This window comes from Mangifera indica, chromosome 3 (assembly GCF_011075055.1).
Source record: "Mangifera indica cultivar Alphonso chromosome 3, CATAS_Mindica_2.1, whole genome shotgun sequence".
Classification (NCBI taxonomy): Eukaryota; Viridiplantae; Streptophyta; class Magnoliopsida; order Sapindales; family Anacardiaceae; genus Mangifera; species Mangifera indica.
The window spans coordinates 14210063-14236519 of NC_058139.1; the positions used below are offsets into that span (position 1 = coordinate 14210063).

General features: G+C 33.9%; 2 non-coding genes across 2 annotated transcripts; one reads left to right on the top strand and one right to left on the bottom strand.

Annotated features, from left to right (window-relative positions):
• Positions 1-2043: 2043 nt before the first annotated feature.
• Positions 2044-2150, bottom strand: LOC123212621. The gene has a single exon (XR_006501581.1). It is a non-coding gene; the product is annotated as a small nucleolar RNA R71 (small nucleolar RNA).
• A 6652-nt stretch (positions 2151-8802) lies between these two features.
• On the top strand, positions 8803-8909 carry LOC123212619. The gene has a single exon (XR_006501579.1). It is a non-coding gene; the product is annotated as a small nucleolar RNA R71 (small nucleolar RNA).
• Positions 8910-26457: the final 17548 nt, after the last annotated feature.

Below are 26457 nucleotides of genomic sequence, written 5' to 3' on the forward strand. Positions count from 1 at the left end.
GTTGTCATAATAATGTAACAATGTTAAAAATTGTTTGTCACAATAATATTTGGATTGTAATAAATTTTTTATCTATCTTACTCTTAAGTTGAAAATACAAATTAAGAATATAAAGTTAAAAAAGCAAAGTTACTTTTGCCAAAAACGGAAAAGCGAAAGTTGAAATCAGAAATCTAAAAATACAAACCAGAAATCACCGGCGAACATCCTACTAGTAGCGTCGGGCAAGCAACAAAATATCGAGAAGCAATAATACATCAACAATGGCTTCAGAGGTCAATTACCATGTGTTATTTTGTTTAGAGGGTTTATGCCTAATTTTATCAAACGGATGTAAATAACCTATTGTGGGTTTGTGAGTATTGATCATTGAGTGTTGGATTGAATGAAATAATATTTTTAGACAATGTTTGTCGGTTGTGGTGGTTCCCGTGGCCGCAATTATTCAATTCATCTAATCAAAGTGGCAACTGGGTTTTATTGTTTGTTGCGTTAGGAATTATAAATCCTAGGAAAATAATCAACTAGATTAAATGTAATGTCGTACGCTTGTGTTGTCTTGCTTCATTGGTCTTTCTAATTCGTAATGCTATTGTTTAATTAAATTTGAGATCGTATCCGAATTATTAATCAATAAGGGTGCGTTTGGTTAAGGGTTTTTAAGATTACCTTAGTAATCTATCTTTTATTCCCTTGTTTGGTTTGTCAGTAATAAAATATTACAGTAATCTTCTATTACCAATGCTGACGTGGCAGGTAATATAGGTGGTAATCTGATTACCACCTTCACCTTAGGTATTTAAAGATTACTGGGGTAATTTTGAGTTTATTATAAAAAAATTATTATTTATTAATTTTTTGAGATAAAAATAAATTTATTTTTAATTAATATGATAAATAATATAAAAAATATTTAAAAATAATTATATTTAAAGACATTTAAGTAAAATATTTTACTAGTAATCTTTTATTACCTTTAACCAAACACAATAATTATTTATACCTATCAAATTTTATCAAACATAGTAATCATTTATACCCAGTAATTTTCTAAGTAATCTATCTTCAAGGTAATCTTTCTATTTTAGTAATCAAACATTACCCAAATCAAACGCCCCCTAAGGGTTAATTGGAATACATGTTTTTGATTAACTAATCATAAGGAAGGACAGGTAATTAATACCGTAACGAACATTTGAATAATTAATTTGATATTTTTGGTATCGATGATAAATCGTAGTTCTAATGATGGAAGTGACCATAGACCAAAGTTTGTTTAATTGATTATTTGTTTTAGATTTTTTTTTCTGAATTTTTTATTTACTATTTTTTAAAAAATTCGCGTTCAATTTAAAACCCCTCTTATTTCCTTGTTTTGATTGATTTGTGACAACGTACTAATTAAAACTCTTTGAGGGAACAATCCCTACTTTTTTTTACTACATTTTTGTTGCAGGAATTTAGAATTTTAATTTAGGTATTGACGATAGCACTTACCAAATTTTGGCATCATTGTCGAGGAGTTTTTACTTTGTATGTTTGTTACCCGATCTTCGAAATAAGCTGATTTACAATTTGATCCAAAGATTGAAAAGACTGCAAAAGGGTTAAGAAAAGAAACGAAAAAAAAGACTACAAGCACACAGATCTGCTTACGAAACAAAGGAAAACATGGTTGAAAATCGGACTTTAAGAGAGCTTGCTGCTCCAGATTTGAATCAACAACCACACTGTATTACTTTTCCTAATTTAGATGTTAATACTACATTTGAATTAAAATCTAGACTGATCCATCTCTTACTTATTTTTCGTAACTCCGCAGGTGAAGATCCTTATAAACATTTAAAGGAATTTCATGTGGTGTGCACAAGTATAAAACCGAATGGAGTAACCAAAGAACAAATCAAAATGAGAGCTTTTATGTTTTCTTTGAAAGATGATGTGCAAGATTGACTTTATTATCTCCCAGTTGGAAGTATCACCACTTAGCATGAGATGAAAAGGCTATTTCTAGAGAAATTTTTTCCAATATCAAGAGCTACTAGCATAAGGAAAGAAATTTATGACATTAGGCAGCATAGTGGAGAGTTTTTATATGAATACTGGGAGCACTTTAAAAAACTTTGTGCAAGTTGTCCACATCACCAAATTAGTGACCAACTCCTTATTCAATATTTCTACGAAAGACTCTTATCAAATGATAGGAATATGATTGATGTAGTGAGTGGTGGAGCATTGGCTAATAAAACACCTAAAACAACCCAAAATTTAATTGCAAACATGGTTTCAAATTCACAATAATTTGATAATAGATTGGACCATTCATCTCGGCGTGTCAATGATGTAAATGTCTCTTCTATTGAAAAACGACTTGATGATCTAACTTCTCTTTTACGTCAAATGGTTATAGGAAAAATAGAGGCAACAAAAGTTTACGGAATCTGTTAAGTGAGAGGGTATCCAACTGATATGTGCCCAACACTTCAAGAGGACTATTTTGAACAAGCTAATGCAGTAGATGGATTTATAAGACAACAACAGCGAAATCATAATTATATTCCTTATTTACTTACAACCTAGGTTGGAGAGATCATTCTAATCGTCATTATGGGAATACACATGTGAATCAGCCTGCGAACAACTTTTAACCATATCAGCAATCTTACATTCCTAGACAACAACAACTAACTCAAAATTTTGATTTAGGTACGTATCTTGAAGACATTGTTAAAACTATGGCTACTAACATTGTGAAATTTCAGTAGGAAACTAGAACTAGCATTCAAAATCTGGAAAATCAAATAAGTTAGATGGCTACTGCAATCAGTAGGCTGGAAGCACAGAATTCAAGCAAACTACCATCACAAACTATAGTGAACCCAAAGGAGAATGCTAGTGCAATAGTGTTAAGGAGTGTAAAAGAGCTAAAAATGTCGAATAAAGCACCACTTGCACCAACGCAGCAAGCAGAAAACAGAGAGGAACTGGCAACAGAAAATAATTCTTTCGAAAATATAGTGATAGGTAAAAATCCTTCTTTCAGCGAATATAAACCTATTCCTTTTTTTCCAAAAGCTTTAAATCTGAAGTATGAGATCAATGCAGATTTATATGAGACCTTTCGAAAATGTGAAGTTGGTACGTGTTGTCGTTGACACCCAAATTAAATCCTAAATTCCTGCAACAAAAATGTAGTAAAGGAAAGTAGAGATCGTTTCCTCGAAGAGCTTTGATTAGTATGTCGTCACAAATAAATCGAAACAAATAAATAAAAAAATGGGGGTTTTGAAGTGAATGCAGATTATAATGGAAAACACTAATTAAAAATTCAGTAAAATAATCTAAAAGGAATAAATCAATTTAACAAACCTTGGTCTTCGGTCACATCCACCATTGGAACTACGACTGATCATCGAAACCAAAAATATCAAATTAATTATTCAAATATTCGTTGTGGTATTAAATTTACCTGTCATTCTTTACGATTAGTTAACCAAAAACATGTATTCCAATTAACCCTTATTGATTAATAATTCGGATACGATCTCGAATTTAATTAAACAATAGCATTACGAATTAGAAAGACCAACAAAACAAGACAACACAAACGTACGACGTTGCATTTAATCTAGTTGATTATTTTCCTAGGATTTAAAGTTTCTGAAACAGCAAACGATAAACCTAGTTGCCACTTCGATTAGATGGATTGAACAATTACGGATTCAGCACCTAAACTAGCAATAGATTATATTAATTGATAAACTAATTGCGCACCTCAGAAATCAACCAACACAATCATGAAAAAATAATTCAGAAAGATAACCAATACTTAAATAATTACAAGATGCATTAAAGAACAAAAATAAATTTCACAATCATTGTAGTTCCATGGTTTCAGATCCCTTCAACCAAGATAAATTATTCAGCCACTATAAACCATCTTTTGCTCTCTAATTCTCTAATTACAATGGTTGATAATTCTCAAATAAAAATAAGAGTATATATATTGTCTTCCTACTAAAAATCTGGAAATTGAAAGTCAATCCTAATCTCCTAATCCAATCAAACAAAATGATGCATATCTTCCCAAAAAGAAAGGAAAAGATATGTATTTTTAATGTATACATTTCCTTATCCATCTTAATTAATCCTCTTTTCCAACTGGTAATTATCCATTTTCTAGGAAGCAAATCTTGATATTTAGTGGACCCTTGCAATAGATCTGGATGTCCAGATTTTATTTCTGCATTCTGTTTTCGTCTTTCACGTGCCCACGCCTAGTCAGCATCACGAAATTTTCAGTTTAATAGATCTGCTCCAGTTTTTCATCTTTTTAGCCCAACTTATTCCAAAAATGCTTAAAGCTTCCTAAAAGCAAAAAGATAAGTAATTCCATTAGATTGAATCAAATTTCCACACAACACAAGCGAATTATAAATCAAAATAGTAACAATTAATGGCCTTATCAAATTCCCCCACACTTATCTTTTGCTCGTCCTCGAGTAAAACAAAAACAAAAACAAAACAAACACAAAAATGTTCCATCAATCTCTTTTCTCATGATACCAAAAAGTGTGCATACCTTAAGATTCAAACCAATCAAGATTCAAGCATCAACACACATCATTATCAAACTTTACAAGGAAGTATGCTCAAAGACAAATCAAGACAATCACATTCTAAAGCATGTATAAAGCTTTGGTGAATCATCCTCACGGTTATCACTCATATCTCTCATGTGTTTAATGGTTCGGTGTTTCGCTCAAATTCTTCCAATGCAAACATTCTACCATAAGCTTGCTTATACACCAAATCTCCACCACTTAGATTATATACATGCATAAATCAAAAGGACTTTATTTTAGGTTGTAATGGGGTTTTGGGTAAAGGTGAGGATTAATGGATACAAAAGGTTAAAACCATGAATATTAACAAAACATTTAAACACCTAAGGGGGTTTTCTTTTCTGTTACAACATTTTTTTTTTCATTTCTTTTTTTTTTCTTGAATAACTAAGAGAATTGGATAGCAAAGATAACAACATAAGGCAATCTCAATAGCACTCTCCATGCCAACTTCTTTTCATCATCTCTTCTTATACAATTAAGTTTCCTTTTCCCCCACACTTAAATTTCTCAAGATAACAAATTCACCAAGCAACAAATTTAAGTTTAAATGCCTTGCTCATTTTCATGGTTGGGTGAGGATTTTTACTTGAAGGCTTGGGTTTGAAATATGGTTTTAGCACAAAGAATCAAGGGCTTTGTAAGGCTCAATGGGCTAACTAGGGAAATTAAAATGGGTTGGGCTTTTAAGCTAAAGGGTTTAAACAAGAATGTCTTTATCATTTTCATGCATGCATATTTCAATGTGGTCTCAAAACGGTTCAAAGCAAGTTCTAGAGATATATTCACATGGGAGAATATCACTCATCAAAGAAAATATAGATTGATATGAATGTTTCAATCTTTTTCGGCTCAAAACTCACGAGTTAATTAAATTCACCTTAACTTCAAACAAACTCGAGCACTCAATTATCAAAATTTGTTTAAGTGCATACCCCTAATTAATCTAACAAATCAGTGTACAATGCTCTCCTATTGAATCGGCTAAATTCCAAGGCATGCATATAAATTAATTCATTCAAAGTGAGATTAATGGACTGTTTAGCTGACTAAAAACAGGGAAGGATACGCTAACTGCCATAAAAGTCAAACTTTATCCAGCAAGGAGCAGCAACATAGACAAAACAAAGCAAAAATTTTAGGCATAACAGAATGCGCCTAACACAAGGAAGACAGAACAACAAAAAAAAACTGACAGAGAAACAGAATAGAATAAAAGCAGAACAGAGAAGACTAGAACAGAGAAGAACATAACAAGTAAACAAAACAGAGCAGGAAAAAAAATAAATAAATAAAATAAAACTGAAGGACAAAATAGTACACAACAGAAAAATAAAACACAAATAAACCCTCCCCCACACTTAAACCAAACATTGTCCTCAATGTTTAAACAAAACAGAATATAATGAGAACTGAAATTTAAAAGAAAAGGGAAAGAAGACTTCTCTGGATTTGGGGAAAAGGAACAGTAGTTTGAATTTTTGGAGAGTTGCAATTGATGGAGGATTCTTCAGATTTTGATAACAGCTCTGGTGTATGAGGCCTCCGATGGGTGGGTTTTTGCTGCTCTTTGATGCTTGTGAACGGGTTCTGACCATGGCATTGCAGAATGAGGAAAGGGGCTGCTAGGTTTTTATTTTAGTTGGAGAGAAATTGTGACGCGTAGGTTTGGCGAATATGGTCTCTGAAAGCAAATAAACCCAGCCTTATAATTACGCTAAATCATATGGCCTCCGTGAATTTAAGAAAATAACAAAGCAGAAGTTGGACTTTTGACAAAAGCACATGACCCAGTTCTAGAATACCAAACTGCAGATTCCTCCCTCGTGAACATTTACAGAAAGCTAATTGGGACCTGCAGGAAGAAGAAGACGATTGAACAGTAACATTAAAATAAACCTAAGCAAAAATCATAAAATAATTGCTAATTAAATATCTAAAAATCATAAAACTAAAATTGGAAAACATAAACCGAAATTAAAAACAAATTTCTAGAAAATTAAAGTTGCAGCATTAATCAAAATAAGATTGAAAGCTTGGGTTGCCTTCCAAGTAGCACCTTTGTTTACAGTCATTGGCTCGACGTAATGTCTTCATCTATTTATCCGGGATCTTTCAGCTCCACTTCTCCGATGTTTTCAGATGGCACTCCTTTGTAAAACAGTTTGAGTCTATGGCCATTAACTTGAAATACTTTTGATGTCGCTAAGCTCTGAATCTCTAACTTCTTTGGAATTTGCACTAGTTTCTCTTCTTGTTGCTCATTTAACTTGCTGGAAATGATCACTGGTAAGATTTTTCCATCTCCTAGGTACACATATTTAAAGTGATTTGGAAGAGGTTTCAGCTCCAGCTCTAGTACCTGCAAAATAGAAGGTAACAATTTTTTATTAGACATTGGCAGCTCAATATAAAATAAATTACCTGTATTTTTCAGCTCTCTGAACTCATTCATCTTTGTCCCTGCATTCTGCACATCTGAAATTAATTTAAATTCATCTCTTTCTTTCAAAATATTTTTATGGTTAGCCACCTTTAACTCATCATCACCATCAAGTATATCTTGTGCTAGAGAATCAATTAAATCAACTGAATACACAGGAAAATCCACATCAGAATATTTCATACCATCATAAATATTAAATTGAACAGCTTCACCATCAAACTCCATGGTCAGTGTGCCTTTATGAACATCAATTTTTGTTTTAGCTGTTTTCAGAAAGGGTCTTCCTAGCAAAATAGGTGCAGATTGGTCATTATTTTTCATGTCAAGAACATAAAAATCAGTTGGAAAAATTAATTTATCATTAACCTAAACAAGAACATCTTCAATTAACCCCTTAGGATATATATTTGATTTATCGGCCAACTGAATAACTGTGTCAGTTTTTTCTAAAGGTCCAAGATTAAGAGCAGAATAAATGGAATATGACATTACATTAATAGATGCTCCTAAATCTAACATGACTTTTTCAATTTTTGTTCCTCCTATGGTGCAAGGGATGCAAAACATACCTGGGTCTTTGCATTTTTTAGTAAGATTTTTGCGAATTATGGCTGAAACATTTTCTCCTACCTTTATTTTTTCATACCTTTTGAGTTTTTGCTTTCTTTTCAATGTACACAACTCTTTCAAAAATTTAGCATAGAGAGACACTTGTTTTATTGCATCAAACAGTGGAATATTGACTTCACAGTCTCGAAAGGTCTCATATAAATCCGCATTACGTTCGTACTTCAGTTTTAAAGCTTTAGGAAAAGGAGGAGTAGGTTTGTATTCGCTGAAAGAAAGATATTTACCTGTCGCTACCTTTTCAGAAGAATTATTTTCTGCTGCCAATTTTTCTATGTTTTCTACTGGTTGTGTCGGTGCAAGTTGTGCTTTAATTGGCATCTCCAGCTCCTTTCCACTCTCAACATTATGGCACTAACATTCTCCTTTGGGTTCATCATAGTTTGTGACGGTAGTTTACTTGAATTTTGTGCTTCCAGCCTACTGATTGCAGTAACCATCTGACTCATTTGATTTTCTAGATTTTGAAAGCTGATTCTGGTTTCATGTTGAAATTTCACAGTGTTAGTAGCCAAAGTTTTAACAATATCTTCAAGAGATGTACCTGAATCAGAATTTTGAGTTGGTTGCTGCTGTCTAGGAATATAAGGTTGCTGGTATGGCTAAAAGTTATTTGAAGGCTGATTCGCATGTGCATTCCCGTACCAAAAATTAGGATGATCTCTCCAACCTGAGTTATAGGTATTCGAATAAGGATTATAGTTATGATTTCGCTGTTGTTGTCCTAAAAATCTGCCTACTGCATTAGCATGTTCAAAGCAGTTCTCCTGAAGTGTTGGGCACATATTAGTTGGATGTCCTCCCACTGAACAGATTCTGTAAACCTTCTCTACCTCCATTTTTCCTACAGCCATTTGACGTACAAGAGTAGTTAGATCATCAAGTCGTCTTTCAAGAGAAGATACATTTACCTCATTGACATGCTGAGACGAATGGTCTAATCTATTCCTAAATAGTTATGAATTCGACGCCATATTTGCAATTAAATTTCGGGCTGCTTAAGGTGTTTTGTCAACCAATGCCCCACCACTTGCTGCATCAATCATATTTCTCTCATTTGATATAAGTTCTTCGTAAAAATATTGAATAAGCAGTTGGTCGCTAATTTAGTGATGTAGACAGCTCGCACAGAGTTTTTTAAAACGCTCCTAGTATTCGTATAAAGACTCTCCACTCTGCTGCCTAATGCTACAGATTTCTTTTCTTATGCTGGCTGCTCTTGATGCTGGAAAAAATTTCTGCATAAATAATTTTTCCATCTCATGCCAGGTGGTGATACTTCCAGCGGGTAGATAATACAACCAATCTTGCGCATCATCTTTCAAAGAAAATGGAAAAGCCTTCATCTTAATTTGTTCTTCGGTTACTCCATTCGATTTCATTCCAGTGTACACCACATGAAATTCCTTTAAATGTTTATGAGGATCTTTACCTGCAGAACCACGAAAAATAGGTAAAAGATGAATTAGCCCAGATTTTAATTCGAAAGTGGTATTAACATCTAAATTCGGAAAAGTAATGCAGTGTGGTTGTTGATTTAAGTTTGGAATAGCAAGTTCTCTTAAAGTCTGATTTTCAGCCATGTTTTCCTCTGTTTCGCAAGTAGATCTGTGTGCTTGTAGTCTCCTTTTTGCTTCTTTTCTCAGCTCTTTTGCAGTCTTTTCAATTTCTGGATCAAACTGTAAACTATCTCGTTTCGAATCATGTAACGAACATACAAATGAAAAAACTCCTCGGTAGCGGTGCCAAAATTTGGTACGTGTTGTCATTGACACCCAAATTAAATCCTAAATTCCTACAACAAAAATGTAGTAAAGGAAAGTAGGGATCATTCCCTCGAAAAGCTTTGATTAGTATGTCGTCACAAATAAATCGAAACAAATAAATAAAAAAAAGGGGTTTTGAAGTGAATGCAGACTATAATGGAAAACACTAATTAAAAATTCAGTAAAATAATCTAAAAGGAATAAATCAATTTAACAAACCTTGGTCTTCGGTCACATCCACCATTGGAACTACGATTGATCATCGAAACCAAAAGTATCAAATTAATTATTCAAATATTCATTGTGGTATTAAATTTACCTGTCATTCCTTACGATTAATTAACTAAAAACATGTATTCCAATTAACCCTTATTGATTAATAATTCGGATACGATCTCGAATTTAATTAAACAATAGCATTACGAATTAGAAAGACCAACGAAGCAAGACAACACAAACGTACGACGTTGCATTTAAGCTAGTTGATTATTTTCCTAGGATTTAAAGTTTCTGAAACAGCAAACGATAAACCTAGTTGCCACTTCGATTAGATGGATTGAACAATTACGAATTCAACACCTAAACTAGCAATAGATTATATTAATTGATAAACTAATTGCGCACCTCAGAAATCAACCAACACAATCATGAAAAAATAATTCAGAAAGATAACCAATACTCAAACAATTACAAGATGCATTAAAGAACAAAAATAAATCTCACAATCATTGTAGTTCCATGGTTTCAGATCCCTTCAACCAAGATAAATTATTCAGCCACTATAAACCATCTTTTGCTCTCTAATTCTCTAATTACAATGGTTGATAATTCTCAAATAAAAATAAGAGTATATATATTGTCTTCCTACTAAAAATCTGGAAATTGAAAGTTAATCCTAATCTCCTAATCCAACCAAACAAAATGATGCATATCTTCCCAAAAAGAAAGGAAAAGATATGTATTTTTAATGTATACCTTTCCTTATCCATCTCAGTTAATCCTCTTTTCCAACTGGTAATTATCCCTTTTCTAGGAAGCAAATCTTGATATTTAGTGGACCCTTGCAATAGATCTGGATGTCCAGATTTTATTTCTGCATTCTGTTTTCGTCTTTCACGTGCCCACGCCTAGTCAGCATCACGAAATTTTCAGTTTAATAGATCTGCTCCAGTTTTTCATCTTTTTAGCCCAACTTATTCCAAAAATGCTTAAAGCTTCCTAAAAGCAAAAAGATAAGTAATTCCATTAGATTGAATCAAATTTCCACACAACACAAGCGAATTATAAATCAAAATAGTAACAATTAATGGCCTTATCAAATTCCCCCACACTTATCTTTTGCTCGTCCTCGAGTAAAACAAAAACAAAAACAAAACAAACACAAAAATGTTCCATCAATCTCTTTTCTCATGATACCAAAAAGTGTGCATACCTTAAGATTCAAACCAATCAAGATTCAAGCATCAACACACATCATTATCAAACTTTACAAGGAAGTATGCTCAAAGACAAATCAAGACAGTCACATTCTAAAGCATGTATAAAGCTTTGGTGAATCATCCTCACGGTTATCACTCATATCCCTCATGTGTTTAATGGTTCGGTGTTTCGCTCAAATTCTTCCAATGCAAACATTCTACCATAAGCTTGCTTATACACCAAATCTCCACCACTTAGATTATATACATGCATAAATCAAAAGGACTTTATTTTAGGTTGTAATGGGGTTTTGGGTAAAGGTGAGGATTAATGGATACAAAAGGTTAAAACCATGAATATTAACAAAACATTTAAACACCTAAGGGGGTTTTCTTTTCTGTTACAACATTTTTTTTTTTCATTTCTTTTTTTTTTTCTTGAATAACTAAGAGAATTGGATAGCAAAGATAACAACATAAGGCAATCTCAATAGCACTCTCCATGCCAACTTCTTTTCATCATCTCTTCTTATACAATTAAGTTTCCTTTTCCCCCACACTTAAATTTCTCAAGATAACAAATTCACCAAGCAACAAATTTAAGTTTAAATGCCTTGCTCATTTTCATGGTTGGGTGAGGATTTTTACTTGAAGGCTTGGGTTTGAAATATGGTTTTAGCACAAAGAATCAAGGGCTTTGTAAGGCTCAATGGGCTAACTAGGGAAATTAAAATGGGTTGGGCTTTTAAGCTAAAGGGTTTAAACAAGAATGCCTTTATCATTTTCATGCATGCATATTTCAATGTGGTCTCAAAACGGTTCAAAGCAAGTTCTAGAGATATATTCACATGGGAGAATATCACTCATCAAAGAAAATATAGATTGATATGAATGTTTCAATCTTTTTCGGCTCAAAACTCACGGGTTAATTAAATTCACCTTAACTTCAAACAAACTCGAGCACTCAATTATCAAAATTTGTTTAAGTGCATACCCCTAATTAATCTAACAAATTAGTGTACAATGCTCTCCTATTGAATCGGCTAAATTCCAAGGCATGCATACAAATTAATTCATTCAAAGTGAGATTAATGGACTGTTTAGCTGACTAAAAACAGGGAAGGATACGCTAACTACCATAAAAGTCAAACTTTATCTAGCAAGGAGCAGCAACATAAACAAAACAAAGCAAAAATTTTAGGCATAACAGAATGCGCCTAACACAAGGAAGACAGAACAACAAAAAAAAACTGACAGAGAAACAGAATAGAATAAAAGCAGAACAGAGAAGACTAGAACAGAGAAGAACAGAACAAGTAAACAAAAAAGAACAGGAAAAAAAATAAATAAATAAAATAAAACTGAAGGACAAAATAGTACACAACATAAAAATAAACAGTAGAAAAATAAAACACAAATAAACCCTCCCCTACACTTAAACCAAACATTGTCCTCAATGTTTAAACAAAACAGAATATAATGAGAACTGAAATTTAAAAGAAAAGGGAAAGAAGACTTCTCTGGATTTGGGGAAAAGGAACAGTAAAATTCATGAAGTTATGAATAATCCTGATGTGGATTTTCCTATTTATTCAGTTGATTTAATTGATTCTCCAGTGCGGGATATTTTTGAACTTGATGGTGATGATGAGTTGGAAGTGGCTAACCATAAGCATATTTTGAAAGAAAGTGATGAATTTAAATTAAATTCAGATGTACATAATACAGTGGCAGAAATGAATGAGTTTGTCGAACTGAAAAACACAGGTAATGTATCTTATATTGAGCTGTCAGTGTCTAATGAAAAACTAGCACCTTCTGTTTTGCAAGCACCAAAGTTGGAGCTAAAACCTCTTCCATATCACCTCAAAGATGTGTACCTTGGAGATGGGGAGACTTTACCAGTAATTATTTCTAGTAAGTTGAATGAGTAGCAAGAAGAAAAATTGATACAGATTTTGAAAAAGCACAAAACAACCATAGGATGGACCATTGCTAATATTAAAGGAATCAGTCCCTCTACCTGCATGCATCGAATTCTTCTTGAAGATGGAGCTAAACCAATTCAACAGCCATAAAGGAGGTTGAACCCGCCGATGATAGAAGTAGTAAAAAATGAAATTTTGAAGTTGCTTTAAGCCAGAGTAATTTATCTAATTTCAGATAGCGAATGGGTTAGCCCTGTTCAAGTTGTACCAAAGAAGACCGACATCACAATGGTAAAAAATCAAAATAATGAATTGGTACCCACCCAGCACTATAAATGCACTCCAAATTTCATTTGGAGATTGAATTGCCTATAGAGAACATATAAACAATCCAAGAGAGGGTTTATGAGGTACCCTCTACAATGAATCTCATCATCTTCTCATTGTTTACAAGTGGCCTTTGGCTCATCACTATTTTCATCACTTGGTAAAGTCAAATCTGTCAAATTCAAGTCCAACATATATTAGACACTTAATTCAATGAGGAGACAGATAATTTTATCTTTCTAGTGAATGAAGTTTATGCCATAAAAAATGCTCCAACTTGTAGACTTATAGATTAAGGAATTTTTTAAAATCTGATTTTGTTGAAGCCAACAAAATATCATCTTAAAATTGTTAGAGAAATGTGCTTGAATAAAGAAACGTCAGAAGGCTTTAAAAGTGTAAAATCACTCTCTTTGATGTGATTTTGCCCTTATTAGTTATATGGGGTTGTAGGGATATGACAGATCACCTCTAGAATACAACAAAACTCTTAAATTAATAATGACACTACTAAAAACTTGCCAAAAAACACAACAATGATTAATTTTGATGTGATGATGTTGAACTAAAGAGAAAGTATGATTGTATAGGGAAATTGGAATGAATTAAAAAATATGAGTCAAACCTCATTTTATAAACTTGAAATAACATCTCTATTGACGCCATGAGTCATGATTCTTTTAAGCCAAAAGTTATGTTTTAAACATAACTTTCTAATTAGACATGTCCAATCTTGAATAATCATAATTTTTAGTTTAAGTTGAAACAATGTAATTTTTAAAAGCAAAAGTTATGTTTAGTTTTGTAGGATCATGTCCAGTATTAAGAGTCATTATTAGATTATATATATATATATATATATATTCATGACTTCTTAAATTTTTCTTCCTAATTTTTTTCCGAACTAAATATACACTAACATAAACATAAAACAATTACAAGATATGGTGTTATGATTTGTCTTTCACTTTGCAGAATAGCTTACATGATGAATGTAACTAAAAAATGTGACATACATAGTTTTAGAATATTAGCATTAAAAGTGATCAAGAGAAAACATATGGGTGACATCGTTTCTTCTTTGTCCTCTTCTTTCACTTGGTAGAACATGTTGCAAGACAATGTTTTGGACCGACGCCTTCACTTCCTCCATCTACTATTCAAGATAGACCGATGGAAGTCATAAATCTAACAATTAAAGGCTTGGGTTCCAGTCCAGAATACAAGCTAACCATGACGTGGTTTCTCCTATCTTTTGAACAACATTAAATCATTTATTGATAATAAGATGATAGAATAAATATAATTTATGTTATTTATTTTTATTTTGGTTCATTGCACGCATCTAGTTTCTTAGGCATGCATTTTATTTCATTTTAATTTTTATGTATTACTCGAGGTTTTATGAAAAATAAAAATTCCAAAACTAAGAAATGCATGTTCAAATTACTTCAAATTATAAACTATAATAAAAATATATATGGAAATATCTTTTGACCATTATGGGTAATCTTCAATAGACTTGAAAATTCATGTCATCAAATCATGTTAGTGTCGTGTCAATTCAAGTTTTGGGTTAGAGACCCTTAATCCTAACCTGGCCCAAAATATAATTGTGTCAAAAAATTTTAGTCCTAACCCAACCTGAATTATTTAGATTGAACTGACACAATCGGAAATGACCTAAAATTATCTTATGTTTCCACTTATGTAAGTGTTTTTGACATTTTAATTTATTCACTAAATTACCCTAACATACAATTAACAATTCATATAATATAACATTTTGTCTTATTTACAAAAGGTCTAAAAAATTTACATATCAAAACCTTTAAACATGCCAATAATCTTGGTAACTAAATTTCATTATCACTAACAAAAAAATAAAATTAATTTTTTAAATAAAAAAAAAAATAATTGATCCAAACCTAGATCTAATTGAAGGTCCATGCCCAATCCATAGTCTATCCAAGACTCCATCAAGTGCAATCCAATCAAGACCAATAGAAGAATACCAAGTCCAATCTCATCACTTGACAAATTCGACCCTACATGAAGTGTGAAGTCCAAAACCTTGTTTTGAAGAGAAGCAAGCACTGACCCAAGCTATGTTCAAACCCATTTCATCCCTACCTTCATTTTGGGGTCTCAAGCCCTCCTTTGGTCATTCTCTTATCACTTGAGTCTATTAAAAGTCCAACAAGCCCAATAGAGAGTTTAATTAGTTCTATGTATTTTATTGTCTAATTATGCACTTTACTTGTTGTTTGTGCTAAACTATGTTTAATTAAGTTTAATAGTTGTCTTGGGTGAAGCTAAGCAAGTCAAAGAAGCTCAAAGAAGGAGACAAGAGTTGACATATCACATGGCTCTAGGAATTACTTCTTTTGGCAAGGCAATTCATGACAATTTGGCCTTCCCTTGCCTTACATTCTTCTTTAGGACATATCACATGGCTCTAGGAATTACTTTTATTGGCAAAGCAATTCATGACAATTTGACCTTCCCTTGCCTTACATTCTTCTTTGGGATTAACTTGAAGATTAGAGCCAAATGACTTTGAAATGAGCTTGAAATGTAATTTACCTTCATTTATGTTTCATTTAAATGTAATTTGAAGCCTATTTAAAGGCTCCTCTGGTGATGTATGTTTTTTTTTTGCTTGAATATTGAAGAAAATCTTCCTTGCAAGTATTTTGCAATTCCCCCTTTATCCAACTCTTGACCAAGGGGTTGGTGGTGATTCAAGGCTAGTGGATTCCTTTTAGGCCTTGGTTTATTGGTTAAATTGTTACTTGTTTGTTTTTACTCTCATCTCTTATCATTTTCTCCCTTAGTCGAAGTTTCTCTTGAAACCTACTTGGGTGAAACTTATTTTTCTATTGAGTTATGGTAGTTTAGAGGTGTGATTGGAATTGAACTTGCTTGATCATCCCGATATAACTCACCTAATATTTGAACTTGAACTAAAACCACATCAATAATTGAAGTAATTATAACCATATAAAGATATAACTATAGACAATATGTAAAAGTTTTAATTGTTATCAATATTTATCCTTCAACATTTCTTTAATTTGTTTCTAACAAAATCTATTACAATAAAATTTTTTTTTTAAACATTTGAGTCAATTCAAATTATTTTCGTATCAACACTAATCTAAGCCGGTTTAGTTTTAAGTATTGTCGAGATAACTTAAATTAAATTTTGTATAAAAAAATTCACAATCTGATTTTTTTTAATTTTATATGGTATTGAGTTAACAAATTATATTAAAAATTATGTGTTCTAATTATAATAACATATATTAATAATTTATAATATTCAATCGATTGGTTAATGCAAGTCAACTAACATTTGACCACATGTTGACGTCAAATCAACTACTGTTGACTATTGATTGACACTAATTAAAGTCGGCAAGTCCCATTAAGACCAGAAGATACCAATTCGTCAAATTTTGGTGGTTTTGATGAATTTGATTTGACCATAGAGAATGATGAATTAGTGAGATTTTGTGCAAGAATATAAAAAATTAAAATGTGGAAAAATGACGCATGTGGTTTTCTATGTGGTTTGGTTAGAAAGCTTTACAGGGTTCTACATCCACAGTTACTATTGAGCTTAATAAAAATATTACAAGATAATGAGAAATGAGAAAAGTTGACTTGCCTTTTTTAAGTCTCATCTTAGTCCTCTTGATCCCTCCCTTGTTGTATATATTTATAGTGAGGAGGTTATATTTGAGTAAATATAGTAATCATGGGTAATTATATAATAACGTCATCCGAAATAGTAGTTAGGATAAGTGTATTGCATCCGTTGTTGTTAAATTTTAGGATGTTGTTTATGCGATGATATGAAACTCCTCCTTCGTACTAAAATAGTGTAATTCTAGTTGAAATTACATCAACCATACTAGTACATTTTTAGTTAGTATCACTTTGAAATGGTTCAATTTTGATGCAATTCTAACCCTAATTTCAATTGTAATGAATGTGACTACGGATTTTTGGCTAATTGTATATGGGTTTATGGTTTTGACTTTTTTAAAATTAAATATTGGGGTTTAAGTGATAATTTTAAAATTGGTGGGAGATTAATTAAATTATTTGTATTTTAGAGAATAAGTGATATGAATACAATAATATATAAGAATGAATAAAACTATGCATACAAACAAATTATACAAATTTATTTGTATAAACTGTAAAAACTTGTGATTGGGTGAAGTGATTATTTATTTTTTTCTCACTTTAAAATTATTTAATCAGATACCATCACATTAGACTATATACATAAGTTTGTACAATTTAATTGTACATATAGTATTACTCTATAAATATTGCATAAATCAACAAAAATGCACTTTCACCATTAAAACTAATGTTTGACTTTTGACATTTTTAGAGTTAGAACTTGTTGTTTTGACATAATTTTGAGTGAAAAATCATTCTTCTCCCTATAAAATTTTATATTTGATTTTTTTTTTTAAATTAGACAAAATTTTAATTAACTAATTGGGTATATATTTTGGAAGAACTTAAAATCTTGTATATACTTTTGAAATTGTGTAATTTATAATAAAATGTTGAAATTTGAATAAAAGGATTTATATATAGATGGTTTTACATTTCAACAATAATTAAAAATGATATAAAAGATTATTATTAACAAAAAAAAATCCTTTATTACTATTATAAATGTCACAATAGTTTATTAATTAATTTTCTATTTAACTTTTGTGGTGTTTACAATTTCATTAAAAACAATAACAATTGGTTGGAATATTTTTTTAGTTTTTAATGACAATTGCAAATGTTAGTATAAATTATTATAATTATCTATTAACAATAATTGTAAATACTAGCATAAATTATGATAATTACTTATTAATGCAATTGTAAATGTCGATATAATTTATAGTAGTTATTCTATAATGACCATTGAAAATGCGGCTAAACGTATTTTAAGTAACTTTTGGAAAAAGAAGAATTGAATTGGATCTCATAAATAATTGTCACAATATCATGAAACATTTAGTGGCAATTATTTTGGGTTTACATCAACACCGTAAATAATTGTCATTAAAACTTATAACAACATTTTTCTATATGTCGATAAAAATATTAGTGACATTTATAAATTTCACTAAAGTTCATAAAAAGTGCTACCAAATATTCTTTTGTTGTGATAATTAGAGCTGATATTTCAAATAGAGTCTTCTAGAGGATGATAATGGTCAATTAAACTTATAATCATAGTGGGAGTGGGATTAAGTTGATGTTCAATTAGATACTATCCAATCATTGATAGAAGTTAGTCTATATGATTTGAGAATCCCTGAAGGAGAAACTTCATTTATAACTTAACTTTAAAGAGACATTGTATGACAAAAAGATCAAATTATACATATATCTGTATTACTGACAAGTTAAGAAGTCAAACGATGACACTCCGTTAATCAATCGGTCATGATATCTTACTAAAAACTAATCTTGGTCTATATTCAGATGGATGTTGAATTGAGAGCTTGACACGAATCCGATCACTACTAATTTAGTGGAGAGCCTATAGGTTACATACAAAAGGAGTTTATCAAACTCTAGACGGATAAGATTATTTGAGTTGAATCCAATCTAAAACTTGAATAGAGGATTTTGAGTCTTTGGAAAGGTCACTGGACATGCATAGATAGTTGATAAATTTTACAATAAAAATAAAGAAGGTAATGATTTCTCTAAATACAAGAAATTTAGGTGAGCTAAGCGATAGTGTCATCGCATAATAATACTACTTCAGACCCTTCAATTTTGTGAATAATGTGAAAAGACCAAAAGACTTATTCTCATTCAAGTTCTAGTCCATTGTCAAACTCCCATCCACTAAGTTTAAAAAATTCAAATATCCATTTATCAACTATTAAAATTAATAAAATTTGTCAATACTAAAGGTATAATTTTCATTTAACTAATAATATTAAAAAAATAAAATTTTATCTCATTTTCATACCTTAGTTTGAAAAACTAATAATTTCTCTCAACCTAAGTTTTGAAATAAAACTTTTCCCCCTAGAGTTTCATTATTTTCCTTATCTTTTTTGACAAATAGAATCTGAAGACAAATCGACAATGCATGAAGACAAAGTTGGGACATACAAAAAATGCCGACAAAAGATAAAAATCCAAAGACAAAGAACATCAAAGATCTGAAGATGAGACAAATGACACCTTTGTCATCTTGCTCGTCTTCGTCGTTCAAAAATGAAAGGCACGTGAAGATTGCATAAGCCTACTCTTCATTATGATTGGGTTATCGATTCGTTTGTCTTCGGCTCAGGACAATGAAGAAAAATTAAAGAGCCAACGACAATGACAAATCAACTCTTTTTCTTTGTCCAAAATGAAACCTTATGGAAGATTCTAGAGAAGATGGGATGTTGGCACTAACAAGGAGAGAGAGAGAGTGTGCCAATGGAAAAAGAAGATGGGTTGTCAGTAGGATTACAATCGCTAGAGAAGAGAGGAAAGAAATAAACCCTAGGGGGAAAGTTAAGTTTTTAAAACTTAGGTTGGAGAAAGTGGTTAGTTTTTAAAATTAAGGTAAAAAATATGATAAAATTTTATTTTTTAATATTATGAGTTGAATGACAATTATATTTTTAATATTAATGAATTTTGTTAACTTCAACTGCTGATAAGCGAGTATTTAAATTTTTGAATTTTAATGGATGAGAGTTAGACAATAAACTAAATCTCAGATGAAAATTAGTTTTTTGGTCTTTGGGAAAATGATTTGACTTAACCTCTAAAGTGGATGCACTTTTCCCCTTTCCAAAAATGATTAATTGTTGAAGAAAGAATTGGTTAAGATCTGGTGGTTCTTTAGTACTATGAGGATATTTTTGTTAAAAATGACAACAATCATTTGTTTATTTCATTGAAAAAAAGTCTCAGCAACATGAGAGTTTATCTACCACACAAATACGAGCTAACCTATCTACCACACCAATTTCCTTCAAATAAGGAAACAACTAATAAAAAAATTAAAAGATAATTTCCCTCCTTTATATTTGGTAACTAGGAGTAACTGCAATTTCAAAAGGGCCAAAGGACTATTTCCCACCCAAACTATGCTGAATTCTCAAAGTTCCTTCAGTTAATTTTGAAAATCTTATTTACCCACCCATGACTATTTAAATCTATTAATTTAAAGATAAAATTATCATTTTATATTTAATATTAAAAATAAACTTAAATATGATTTTATTTCCCCCCTAAATTTAAAAACTAACTTTTCTCCCCTAAACCAAGTTTGAAAAAATCACATTGCCCCCCTAGGGTTTAGTTTCAAAACGCGTTCAATTTCTCCAGTGCCATTGTCAGCCATCTCTCCTTCTCAACAATTTCCCTTCCTTCGACGGCTCACCTCAACTCCACCTCAACCCCTCCGGTGTCGAGAGACGTCTTTTGGAAAGACGAGTCGTCTTTACCTGGGAAGACAATTTCTCTTCCTAGACGATGTCTCTCAGTACCGGATGGGTTGGGGTGGAGTTGAGGTGAGCCGTCAGAGGAAGGAAAACCGTCGGGAGGGAGAGACAGCCGACGATGGCGTCGAAGAAACTGAACACGTTTTGAAACTAAACCCTACAGGGGAAATGCGATCTTTTCAAACTTGACTTAGGGGATAAAATATTAGGTTTTAAACTTTTAGGGTGGAAAATGAGATTAATTTTTTAGGGGTTAGAGTTTCGTTAAATTTAACTGGTCATGGGGGGGTAAATGATATTTTCAAAATTAACGAGGAAAACTCTGAGAATTCAGCATAGTTTGGGCGAGAAATAGTCCTTTGGCCTTTCAAAAAAAAAAAAAGACTTGTTTTATTGTACTAAGTACTAACTACTAACAAAAATACATAGCTAGAATAACCTAAAACCCAAGATTATTGCTCGGAATTCTATATGGTTTGATTATCATCGTATTTGTAGTTTACTAATACCAAGTGTTGAACCTTTGTGGTGGCACAAAAAGTTATGTTTAGTTGAAGTACACTATTTGGTTGCTTTTCAAGCATGTGGGGAGGTATCGTCAGTTAACACAATCCATTGTTTGTGATTGAGACTCACAAATTACCGAAAAGGTTTAGAAAAAGTTGTTTAAACTTGGGGGATATGCATGTATTTTTCCACTAGTTCTCGTTACAGACGAGTAACCAAGAAAGTGAGTCTCAACCGGTAAGATTGGGGATAAATTTATTGGATATTCTGCCATTTTTGTGAATTTGCAACTTCGTCGCACCACCGCCGTCGCACCAAGAGAAAGAAGAGGCCGGTGACGAAGTTGGGAAATGAAGTTGAAGAATGGGGGTGAAATGCTAATTTTGAAAATTATGGGGGGACGACTGTATTTTGAAAAATATGGAAACCCTAGGTTTGGGGGTGAAAATGTTGGTTTTCAAAGTTTAAAAACTTTAGGTAAAGTGAAAATGTTAGTTTCTAAAACCTAAGGGGGGTGAATGGTAAGACCCTCACATCAATTTTGGGAGATTAAATTGAGGGGTATTTTTGTCATTTCATCTATAAGGGTAAAATAGACATTTTACCCTTATACAAACATAAATCATCCATATTAACTGCTCATGGGTGAAAAAAGTGGATTTTCATCTGAAGTGGGTGGCACTTTAAGAATGCATCAAAAGTCGGGGGTGAAATAGTCCTTCTCCCTCAATAGAATTACAATTATATAGGAGGTTAGGATAGCTAATTTAAGAAGACTATTAACTACTCCTATCTAAGTTTAGGAAGGAGATTATAGCATTCCTATTTTATACAAGGGAAAATGACTATTTCCCATCCATTTTTTAGCCGTATCTCAAACACATACCCACGTCTGATGAAAAACCCAAACACCCACCCAAAGTTTAATCTGTTTGCATCCGCCTACAAATTTTCTGTTAGATGAAGGGGCAAATTCGTTATTTTATCAATAATATTAAGTAATTAAAATTTTATCTCATTTTCCCCCATTAATTTGAAAAAATAACATTTGTCCCCTAAATTAAGTTTTAAAAAATTCACTTTTTCCCCCTGAAATGCAGCCACTTTTTCTGGCGATGGCGGAGAAGTTTTCATTCAGAGGTCGACCACCTTCGGATGATGATCGTCGTCCAAGAAGGGTGACCCTCGTCCACATCTGGACGACGCTTCATCGTCCAAATCTTTGGACGACGAATCGTTGTCCATTCTGGACGACGAGCGTGGTCCAGAGAATGGACGAGCGCTCGTCACTCTCCCTCCACCCACGTCGTCGCAGGTGGCCGAAGGGAAAATGAAAAAAAATTAGGGATTTGAGGGCGTGAAAGTCACTTTTCAAAGTTTAGGGATGGGGGGTAAAGTTTAACTTTTAAAATCGGAGGGGAAAAATGCGATAAAATTATATCACTGGATTATAACAGCAAAATGACAGTTTTACCCCTCTATTTAACGGAGAATTTAACGTCAGTTTAGAGATGGGTGGGTGTTTGGGTTTTTCATTTAGCGTAGGTATACTTTTGAGATAGGGGTAAAAAATGGGTGGGAAATAGTCCTTTCCCCTTTATACAATCTATATAACTCTCTATGATTCACTATCTATGCAAATATCTCAACATATCTCAATAATATCTCAACATTCATCAAGCTTTGGAACGTGGTAGGGGCGTTCGATAAACCGAACGGCATGACAAGGAACTCGTAGTGTCTGTCGTGTGTCCAGAAAGTTGTCTTCTCCATGTCGACTTCTCTGACCCTTATCTGATGGTATCCTGAGCGCAAATCCAGTTTACTGAAAATTTTGGCCCCTGCCAATTCGTCGAGGAGTTCATCTATCGCTGGAATCAGAAACTTGTTAGGTACCGTCACACGGTTTAAAGCCCTGTAATCTATGCAAAATCTCCAGCTCTCATCCTTCTTTCTCACCAACAAAATTGGGCTTGAGAACGGGCTCATGCTGGATTGGATAATCCTCGCCTTAAGCATCTCTTTGACAATTCTTTCTATTTCAGTTTTCTGAAAATGTGGTTTGCGGTAAGGTCTCAAGTTTGGGGGCTAGTCCCCCTCCACCAACCAAATGGCATGGTCTCTATCTCATTTCGACGGTAGTCCGTATGGTTCTGCAAACAAATCTTCAAACTCTTCCAACAATGGCGTCAACTCTACTAGTATATCTTTCCTGTCCGACTCCGAAATTCTCCCTTCATTGCTCGCTTTTAAGGTGAAACCATCACTCCCCTGCGCTATTAGTTTCAGTAGACTTTCCACAGACGTCTCCAGTCTGGTCAACAACACATCCCCTTTCAATTCGACCATCTGCCCATCCCATTCAAAACGCATGGTCTATTTTCCCCAGTTGGTCTTCACCTCCCTAAGCTGACTCAGCCATTCAATTCCCAATATCACGTCTACTCCACCTAATTTGAAAAGAAGGAAGTCTTGAATTATTTTTACCCCCTACACAATCAACTCAACTCCTTTACATTTCCTAACTCCTCTGACTTTTCTATTATCTCCCAATAAAACTGCAAAGGTGGTTGGCTGGACGGAAATTTGCATCTCAGTTACCAATCGATCTAAGATGAGATTGTGCATCGCCCTGTTATCCAGTAGTATCAGCACCTGCCTTTCTCTGATGGCTCCAATAAACTTCATTGTTTTCGGAGAATCTATTCCCACCACTGAGCTTGAGTTGAGGTTGGCTTCCATCTCCCTTGCTTCGGTGTCGTCTTCATCCACCTCTTCTTCCTCATCCACTGAGGTGTCTTGCTCGCATGCTATCATTATCCGTAGTTGTCGATACTGGCATCGGTACCCTAGGGTGTATTTCTTGTCTCATCGGAAACACAAGCCCTTCTCTATTTTGGATCGGTATTCATCATCGGACAACTTTCAAAAATTGTCGTCTCTTTGTTGGTTAGAGGAAAACGCGATTGAGGCATTCGGGGGTCTCCTCGCAGATGTCGTGTTCGTGTATGGAAAGGTGTTTTTCGACCTGCCTTAACCAAATGGGCGTAAATTTAAGGGAGAACGAGTTGGGCTGACGGCATGGGTTGGTGTTGGGCTAGGTACTGGGCGATTGGGTTGTGTATTTGGGTTTGGATTTGGTTGGGTATTAGGCCGGTAGTATGAAAGCTGAGTAGGCCGTTGGATTGCGTGGGTTGGCCTGCGTTTGGGGGAACTGGTTGTCGCGTTGGAACTGTCTGGATCCTCGGGTAAAATTTTCTAGGTCGGTTTCCCCCTTTGTTTTCAATCAACGCGTTTTTCCTTTCTATCTCCTATACTCTCTCCATTGTCTCCTCCAAAGTTGCTAGACAAAACAACCGCACTTCTTTTCTGAGTTCTTCCAGAAATCTGTTCATGAAAATCACTGTCAATGTACCTTCTGACAACACTTCGACCTCCGCCGACAATAGCTCAAATCGGCAACGGTACTCATGGACGGATTTCGTTAAGCGAATAGCAAACAACTCCTCCTGAGCAGTTCGTTCGTCATCCGTTCTGAACCTCCTAAGGGTGGCGTTTCAAAAGTCCTCCCATCTAGTGAATGGTTGTCGCCCCCTCCATAGAGACCCCCACGACTGTCAGCCTCTCGCCCTCCGCTACTCGGGTTACGTCAAAGTAACGTTTAACCTTCTCTAACCACTCCAAGGCTTGTTCACCAGCAAACAGTGGTAGGTCCAATCGACGGAACTGAACGTCACGTCGCCCTTCCCCCTGGTAATCATCTCCTCTCTGTTCGATTTTGGATGTTTCCTCCCCCCCATCAACATTCTCTTCTCCATGTGGCGGCCGAACTGGGGTAGCCCAAGTAGGAGGGTGCCTGTTGGGAGTCGGCTCTCTCCCATTTGGTGTCATGTTGCTTTGGTTCGCAACTGGAACTGTGGAGGGTCCTGGGTCCATCGGAGTTTTACCTTCGTCGCCTCCTTCCTTACCGATCATGACCTCCTTAAGGTCCCGAAGATACCCTTTGATGACCTCCATACCACTCTCCATCCCTTCCAGCCTCACCTGCGTGTCATTTGCCTTCTCCCTTACCTCCTTGTCTAATCTTTCCAAACGATCACCCATCCTTGTCAACCCTTCACGAACCTCCGTTACCTCCTTCTCCAGCCCTTCTACTCGATTCTCCATTCTGGTCATGCTCTGATATCACGTGTTAGGAACCTGGAGTTGTCGCAGTTGGCACTAGCAGACTTCTACCGCAGGGAAGTGTGCGGATGATGTTCCCAGATAAACGAGACTCATTTGTGGGTTGTTGTTCGTTTACTTTCAATGTAACAGTGAATAAACACAAAAAACAGAATTCAAATTGATATTCCAATCGTAATCATTCTTGTTAAGAAACAAAGACAATCAGTTTTGTATCCCCATGTCATTTGGATTACAAAATCGAGCAGCACACTTTATGGACTTAGACTAATAATCTCCTCACGAAACAATATAACTGAAGCCCCCCCAAACAGTTACAAACAATCAAAAGAAATGCAACAGCAACATAGCTAAAACTCTCACTGAATACAATGACTCAAAGAAATTCAAGAAAGTTTAGTGCTATCCAGCTTTCGAGAGGCTGGAACTCTCCCCCACTTCCCTTCTACTTCTTCTCCAAAAACCCCGCCTCCTCCTTCTCTAGGTCCCTATTTCTTAATTCCTCACAACTGCTCTCCCAATCCCTGCGTGCCAGCTCAGCTTTCAATATCTTCATGATTTCTTTCTTTCTCAATAGGTCCCAAAACTTTTGTTGCATGTCTGCTGCTTTTGATGCTTCGGAGTGCTGCCATCTGGAGCTCCCATAAATTGCTCACTAAAGTCACCACCACTGCTGCCATCTGCATTAAAATTACAGCCCTCTGCCACCATGATTTGCTTTCCAGTGTCTTCCTTTGCTCGTGCCTTTATTCTTGCCTTCCTTCCTCCTTTCTTCTTCCTCACGTATACTCGGGCTCTAACAGTGTCACATGCCAAGATGATTGCATTGGTAATGGGATAGGAGTTTTCTAAACACGATTTTCTTCACCTGATATCTCCCTTCAAATGCGAGTGCTTGAAAAAAATGGTTGTGATTAAAAAAAAATTGTGACATCTTTAGAGACAAAAAACTTGTGTATGTGGACAAAAACACCTTTAGCCTTTTTGTGTAGAAGAGTATCCTAAAAAACACACTTAATTACCCTAGTCCAACTTTCCTTGTTTATGTGAAGAAACATGTACAAAGGCAATGCATTCAAAGGTTTTTAGTGGGAGTGAATATAGATGTCTAAACCCTGGAAAAGCTTGAAGAAAAGAG